We start from the raw sequence: 1,398 nt of genomic DNA, 5'->3' as shown, positions 1-1,398 counted from the left end.
CTTACCTTTGTTTAGAATTGCAAATTCTCCCAATGCCGGGAGGTGGACACCATCTGCTCCTCCTTCCCTCTTGCTGAAGCATATGTCCTACCAGATTCCAGTTACCCACCCACTTGCCCTCTCCTTTCCCCTTCCTAGAGACCACACAACTCCAGCCGTTCCCTCTTTCTGTTCCATCTTCATCCCTCTCTCTTTCTACTGAATCATCCCTTTCAATGTTCTAATTGTGCTTTCATTCCATCTGCATCTTCAGGTAAAGACAAAGCTTCCCTTCCTCATCATTCTCACCTTCACTTTGCTAACTCCTGCTCACCTCTCTAAGCTACAGATCATTGCACAAGAGCTCTTCCTTGGAAATCCAAGCTTAATACTATTTCAACTCTTTCACAGAACCATAATCTTTTATTGCATCACATTTTAAAAACTGGTATTTCGTTAGTTTCCCGGGGCTGCTGTAACAAAGTACCACAAACTGGGTGGTTTGAAACAACGGAAGTTTATTCTCTTACAGCTCGGGAGGCTAGGAGTCCAAAATCAAGGCATCAACGGGCCATGCTTTCATTGAAGGCTCTAGGGGAAGATTTTTCCTCGCCTATTCCTTGTTTTTAGTGGTTGCAGGCAATCCTTGCTGTTCATTCCTTGGCTTGTAAATAAATCAGATCACTGCCTTTGTCTTCACAGGGCTATCTTCCTGTGTCTCATAGTGTCTTCCCTCTGTGCATGTCTTTGTGTCCAAAGGATACCAGTTATTGGATTAGGCACCCGCCAATCCAGTGTGACCTCATCTTAACTTGATTATACCTGCAAAGATTCCATTTCCCAGTAAGATCACATTCACATACTCTAGGAGGATACAAATTTGGTGTGTGGAGGGGGCACTATTCAATCAGTGGCTTATTTCATGTATACAAGTGCTATGTGTATTTTGTGGTACATTGAATTTGTTCGATAAATATTTGTTGAATAAATCTGAGAATCTCTGGATTGGTGGTTTAGAAAAAAAGTGGGCCATTTTGAAGAGATATAATATTATTCTAAAGAGGGAATATATATATACACAACCATAATATATCTTTCCTCTACTTAGATCTTTAATTTCTCTCAATATATTGTAATTTTCAGTGTTTAAGGTTTTTTGAGTGTGATGCGCACCATCTGGGGGTTGGACACGCTTGAAGCTCTGACGGGGGGAGGGGGAGCAAGGACAACATAACCTAAACATTTGTACCCCCATAATATGCAGAAATAAAAAAAACTTTTTTTAAAGATTTTTTAGGCCGGGCGCGGTGGCTCAAGCCTGTAATCCTAGCACTCTGGGAGCCCGAGGCGGGTGGATTGTTTGAGCTCAGGAGTTCGAAACCAGACTGAGCAAGAGCGAGACCCCGTTTCTACTAAAAA

The sequence above is a fragment of the Propithecus coquereli genome, unplaced genomic scaffold (assembly GCF_000956105.1).
Source record: "Propithecus coquereli isolate 6110/MARCELLA unplaced genomic scaffold, Pcoq_1.0 Scaffold230, whole genome shotgun sequence".
Lineage (NCBI taxonomy): Eukaryota > Metazoa > Chordata > Mammalia > Primates > Indriidae > Propithecus > Propithecus coquereli.
The sequence above is the reverse complement of the archived record's forward strand: the minus strand, read 5'-3'. Positions refer to the sequence as shown.